The sequence below is a fragment of the Myotis davidii genome, unplaced genomic scaffold (genome assembly GCF_000327345.1).
Source record: "Myotis davidii unplaced genomic scaffold, ASM32734v1 scaffold1363, whole genome shotgun sequence".
In the NCBI taxonomy this organism is placed as follows: domain Eukaryota; kingdom Metazoa; phylum Chordata; class Mammalia; order Chiroptera; family Vespertilionidae; genus Myotis; species Myotis davidii.
The window spans coordinates 220,245-226,244 of NW_006294347.1; the positions used below are offsets into that span (position 1 = coordinate 220,245).

The 6,000-nt window shown below is 49.4% G+C and overlaps 1 protein-coding gene across 1 annotated transcript in view; it reads left to right on the top strand.

The window, feature by feature from the left end:
* The window catches only part of SERGEF (secretion regulating guanine nucleotide exchange factor), a gene marked incomplete at its 5' end in the record, with an annotated part of 194,103 nt that overhangs the window by 131,679 nt on the left and 56,424 nt on the right, over positions 1-6,000 (top strand).

The following is a 6,000-nucleotide window of genomic DNA, read 5'->3' on the forward strand; positions in this document are numbered from 1 at the left end:
GATTCTGAGAAATGGGCGCCTTTGGTTGACCAAGGCTTTTCTAGAACCTCCTTTTCTATAAATTTCAAATCACATCTTTGAGCATCTTTTTAAGCTGGCTGCTGGTCTTCCTACCTGAGGAAGTGGCATTTGAGGATATGAAAGATCTTGAAGGATATTAAAGACACAAAAGGGGAAGAGGGTTGAGCTGCTACTCCTTCCTTGAGGAAATCCCTTCCACCAAGTTTGTTCCTCTTGGTTGGCTCTTTTGTTGGAAATATGGGGCTCTGTTCACCCAGTGCCTTGTATTTTGTGGTGCCTGGGAGCTCCGTTGAAGCCTCTGATTAAGTAAGGCTTCCTCTTAGTTGACTCTGGATAACCAGGGCCTATGTAATTCCTTCAAGGAGCCTTGTTACTTCCACAGGTAGACTGTCTTCTTCTCACGGTGCATTAGAGAGACAGCAATGTGGGGCCTGCCTGCCTGCCTAAGTTCAGCACAGGTTGCCACTTATTAGCTGTGTGAACTGGACAAGTGGGTACTTAACTGTTCAATGCCTCATTTTCTTCGTCTTTAAAATGGGGAGGGCAGTAGTGCCTACCTCAGAGGGTTGTTGAGGGGGTGGTTAATACATATAAAGGGGGTGGTTAATACATATAAATCCTAGTAAGGGTTTAGAAGTGCTGGTTGTTATTACAGATATCATTTATTCATATAATTGCCCTCCTGTGGGCTGTTGTTCCCCATCTATAAAATGGAGGGGTTAAAACAAGAAACCAAGATTCCCTCCAGCTCTGATATTCTTTTTAATATATTTTTATTGATTTCAGAGAGGAAGGGATGGGAGAGAGATAGAAACATTAATGATGAGAGAGAATCATTGATTGGCTGCCTCCTGCACGCCCCCTACTGGGGATCAAGCCCACCACCCGGGCATGTGTCCTGACCGGAATCGAACCGTGACTTCCTGGTTCATAGGTCAACGCCAAATCACTGAGCACGCTGCCAGCCGGACCAGCTCTGGTATTTTAGGACTGTATTACAACCTTCTCACCGCTCCCTGTTCTGAGCTCCTGCTCCCTCCCAGCCTCTGACTCTGAGCTGCTGAGGGCAAGGCCCCTGCGTTTTCCTTTTGCTTCCTGCCTGTGGCACCCAGAGCGGGGCCTGGCACTCAGCAGAGACTTGAGCTCTCTTTTCTGAATTGAGCTAGACTGGCTCAGCTGCCTGGAGTGGCAGCAGTTTGAAGCACTCCTTGGCAGGCCTGAACGTGATGTGCAAGGAGGCAGAACCAAGGACAGCAGAGGAGGTAGGCTGCCAGCCAGCAGAGGGGGTGGGGAGCAAAAGGGGCTGGAGTCAGAGAAGGAGTGAGAAGACGGAACAGTGAGCCTGCTTGCTTTGCAGCAGCCCGGAACTGCTCCAGCCTGGGTGTAATTAAAACAAGCTAATCAGAGAGTCGGAGGAAGTGCCTAGGACAGGATGAGGCCCCGAAATCAGGATTTTAAAAAGATTCCCAGGTGATTCTAATGTGCAGCTAAGGTTGAGAACCACTGGCCTAGGATGTTGCTGCTGCTGCTGTCACTGGTCTGGGAGAGGTTGGCCTCCTCTGGGACCACACCAACAGGAAGAATGCAGGGAATCTAAATATGTATGTGAAAGAACAAATCGAGGCAAAGGAGGGGGCCAGAGCTAGCAGGGCGGCAGCTGAGCTGAGAGGCAGCCCGGGGCTGTAGAAAGAGCATAAACTCTGTAGGCAGACAGCTTTGGTTCAAACCAGCTCCATCTCTGAGTGAGCCTCCAGCTTTCTCTCCTCTATGTCCTGGGGATGACTCCACCGTGCAGGATTGTTGTTGTGACGATGAGGTGAGATAATGTATGTGAAATAGCTGGTAAGTAGGGGCTGCATAAGAAACACACACATATGTACATATGCATTTAAAATTGTGTCTGTTTCTCGTTTCTCTTGTTCAGGTGGGGAGAGGGGAGATTCATGTGTTAGTGTGACTATTCTAGTGAAGTAATTCTTAGTTGGAAGAGAGAAATGATAGTGCCTGGAAAGGTGTGTCCCGTGTTACCCGAGTGAGGAGAACAGTGGAGGGCAGGGGATGCTGGGGAACTCCCTGAGGGCAGGCCTGTCATTTTGTTCCCAGTGTGCAGAATGAATGGTTCCAGATCAGGAAAGGAGGGCCAGATCACAGAGCTCGGTACATGGCTACGTGCCTGCCTGTGAGCTGGGAGCCAAGGCACCCCAGCATGGGAGGAACGGCGCCCTTGGTGGGTGCCCTGCAGGGTGCAAGCTGTGCACCAGGAGGCGACCAGACGTGCCTGTTAGTCCTGGCAGGAGGCCAGCAGAAGGGAGACAAGCTGGAGGAGAGCTCCTACCAGCTTAAAGCCTGATTCTCACAGCCAGCGCCTCCCCTCAGCCCTGTGCATTGCCCACTTTTGACGATTCCTCTCCTCCAGTCTCATTCCCAAGACCCAGCCCCAAAAGGCCTGATGTTGGGTCCCACATGTTATAGGCACACAGTAGACTAGAACAGAATATGACGAAGCCAAACCTTGCTCAGGGGTAGAAGCAGCCCTAGTGTTTAAAGAATGACATTGGAAGGGGAAATGAAATAGAGACGGGTGAAGGACATAATTGAGGACCTACTCTGTCTGAGAGGGGACACAACTCCACAAGTATATTAATTGCATCTACTCTATAGAGGAGACGACTGAGACTCAGAGATTAGATAGGTTAACCAGGTTGCCCAGGGATCAGTAGTAGTAAAATGTAGAGCTATCTGCCTGACTTCAGGATTGCTCTTTCAACTCTATCAGATCCTAAGGCCTGAGGCACTACGGGTAGTGCTGAGGAAGAGTATGGGCACTGGGTGCAAATCCTGGCTCCTCCACTTGAGTATGTCACCTTATATATGTGGCTGAACCTGCCTGGCACAAAAGTAAAGGCTCAATAAATGTTAGCTGATATTATTATTATTATTATTATTATTATTAAGACCTCAAGGAAGGAAGTAATTATAAGATGACTGTAAGAAGGTCTGAGACTCAGGGTGGGAATCCCAGGAGGTAGAGAGGGAAGTGTCTCTCCTCCCCCACTCTCAGATGTCAGGGCCCGGCAGGAGCTCAGCATGGCTGCAGAACGGGTTTTCAGACTGGAGCCTGGGACTCCAATCTAGCGGATCTGGAACCACTGCTGGCCCGTCAGGATGCTGCTACCCACTGCCCCAGATAGGGACTCCGACCTGCATGTCCAGCTGGAGGCAAGCTCCACAGCAGCCACATTTCAGGTTTCTTAGGGTTCAAAGTAATTCTACTCTGCTGCTTCATTTGCTTCCAGGTTTACCCCCTCACCCCCTCTTTTGCAATTTGCTTTGGTGCTTTCCTTAGTTTTCCAACGAAGCCTCTCTTGATATGTTCCATTTGCTGCCAGACACCCCCACCGCTAAAAAGGATGATCAGTTCTTGCTTTAGATGAACTGCTGGAGCTGGGCAAACTCCAGCGACAAGCAGAAGGAGAGCTCCGAGGCCCCTGCCATGGCTGGTCCAGCCACTCTCTAGCTATGTCCTTGTACAATCACTCTTCCTCACTGAGCCCGATACCTCACCTTTAACATCACCATCACAGTACCCACCCCTAAAAGTTGTCTCTACAAAGGGCACAGGCATGTCCCACCAGTGACTGCTTCGTGCCTGCTCAGCGCCTGCCACATAATAGGTGCTCGCTCACTTGGCAGGTTCACTAGTTTGCTGCCTTTCTTCTTCCTTTCCACCCAGGATTTCCCCCACATCTGACAAAGCTGCTGGCTGGCTCCCCTTTGTGGGCATAGACTAAGGGCAGCAGAGGTGAGATGAGGGCAAGTGGCCACCACTTGCTCAGAAGATTCCTGCCTGCCAGAGGCCGGCTCCCCAGGCCCAGGTCTGTCTTTGGGGCCCTCACCTCTGTGTCTGGCTGAATGGACTCCAGCTGTTCTGCTTCCCCCAGGAGCAGCTTATTTTGGCTTGAATGGGCAATTTGTTTGCCTTCTCGCCTGAAGTGCAGTTGTTCAGCCTTCCCTTCCTGCAGAGAAAAAAGAGCTGACTGGATTTCCTCTCTCCCCACTCCACACAGACCCTTGGAAAGGATTTTATTGGTGGCTTTTTCTTGGAGCGCTCAGGCTCACCAGACAGGCATTGTTAAAGGGTTAGATATTTGGCAGGAAACTGTGGTACTGCTGCCGCCTCCTCCTTTCCCTCCTCCAAGCAAAGCCAGTTCTTTTTATCAAATTGGAGCAATAATCTATGCAAGGATTTTTTTTTCCCCATTTCACTGATGAGTTCCAATTGTTGAACCTTTTTATCTTTGTAATATGCGTGGAGATGTCTGATCTTGGCTTGAAACTCATCACAGTTTCACGTATGAATTTAATAGACAGAACTCTTTTTGACACTGGCTGCTCCTCTGAGAGGTAATACCTGCAAACCCCAGGGCCTTGTAGAGAGCTTAGACGTACGTACAAACTTGTGTGGTCCTATGCACCGTGTGATGGACAAAGTGTGTTATCCATTTAATTATAACAACTTGGTGAGTTGGCACTACTATCCACCCCATTTTCTAGATGAGGGCAGCTGGAGCTTCCACTGAGCAGCTTGCCCCACACAGGTCACAGGTGGTCAGGAGGAGTCTGTGGGTCAGGTCTTTAACCCAAGCCTCTAACTTCGAAGCCGGAGGTCTACTACCTGATGCTGCCTTCCTGCATACCAGTGACAGCCTCGCCTGCTTTTAAGGACACCAGATAACCTGATTTCCTCCACTCATTGCAGTGTTCTGTTCTCCTTCTGTACATCCCACCAGTACATCCAGCCTGAATCTCCTCTGCTTCAGAGTAAGCAGTGCTCTGCGTAACAACCAGATAAAGTTGTGAAATCTATGGCATTGTTTTGGAAAACCACCCCCTTTAGGATTCTTCTTTCTCCCTCCATTGTCCTTTACTTCTTTTTAAAAGATAATCTACTTATATAAAAACCCTGGGTGGTGTAACATCACGACCTGTCTGGGGACCAAGCGGAAGGAAGTCAGTTCTGCAGGGGTTGTCTTGGAAATGGCTGCACCCTCTCCCGTGCTGTTTCCTAGAGCTGTTTCCATTGAGGGCGGGGATTGAGGCAGGAACCCACCCTCGGAGCATGGAGGTGTATCTTTATAAAGTGTGCTACACCAGCAGGCCAAGGATGAACCTGAGTAGGGGCGGCTGAAAAGCTTAGAAAAGACAGACAAGAAAATGAAAGCTGGGTCTCGGTGAGATGCTGCTTCTCTGAGAGATAGCGACCACGCCCACAGCATTGTCTTTATTTTATAGCAGATGCCAAGAGGCAAAGTAAGGGTGTGACCAAGATGTTTACAACATTTTCCTGGGTTTCAATACTACTCAACTACATGCACCTGAACTCTATCAAGCCTACATCACTCAGGCATGTGGGGCCACGTGTTCGGACCATAGGTTCAAGCTTACAACTATAGCTGTTGACTATAATTGTGCTGGGAGGGACCTGCCCTCCAAGCTGGGACTTGCACGTGGCAATGAGAGGACTGTGCCCTCTCATCAGACCAAGGCTTGAACCTGTCCAAAACACTGTTAGCGGCTCCCCACAATAAAGTTTTAATCTACTTATATAAAAACCTTGGGTGTAACATCACAGCCAGAAGTGCGTCCAACTGGAAGGAAGTCATTCCTACAGCGGTCGTCTTGGAAACAGCTGCGCCCTCCCCCAACTGTTTCCTGGAGGGCGAGGTTCAGGCAGGAACCCTCCCTCGGGGTGAGGTTTCAGGCAGGAACCCTCCCTCGGAGCAGAGCATGCAAGTGAAATGATTTGCAATGGATCTATTATTGAAGCTAACTTTGGAAATACTGTAGCTATAAATCAGTGGTTCTCAACCTTGGCTGCACATTAGAATCACCTGGGAATCTTTTTAAAATCCTAATTTCTGGACCTCATCCTCCAGAAATTCTGTTTCTTTGTTATGGGGTGGGGCCACAACATTAGTA